Source organism: Buceros rhinoceros, unplaced genomic scaffold, assembly GCF_000710305.1.
Source record: "Buceros rhinoceros silvestris isolate BGI_N320 unplaced genomic scaffold, ASM71030v1 scaffold13954, whole genome shotgun sequence".
In the NCBI taxonomy this organism is placed as follows: Eukaryota; Metazoa; Chordata; class Aves; order Bucerotiformes; family Bucerotidae; genus Buceros; species Buceros rhinoceros.
In genome coordinates, this window is record NW_010410136.1 from 3,905 (window position 1) to 4,198 (window position 294).

Genomic DNA, 294 nt, shown 5'->3' on the forward strand with positions numbered 1-294 from the left:
GCAGCCAGGGCTCTCCCTGCAGTTGCTTTTCTAGTGCAGGGTCAGCCGCAGTGATCCCAGGATTTTCAGGGCTACAATAAACCAAACAACTGCCTTGGATTAAAAATACCAGTTAAAAAGCCGTGTGAGCAGCTCCCTGGGATGTGTTACATGTCTGGCATGTAGCTTCCCATACCCCACTGCCCAGGCCATGACCAGCTCGTAGGTAAATCCATCAGTGACAAAGAGCATTGACCCTTTGTCCCCCACCCACCCCATTATCGCCCTTCCATGTGGTCATTTTCCTTCCTGCTG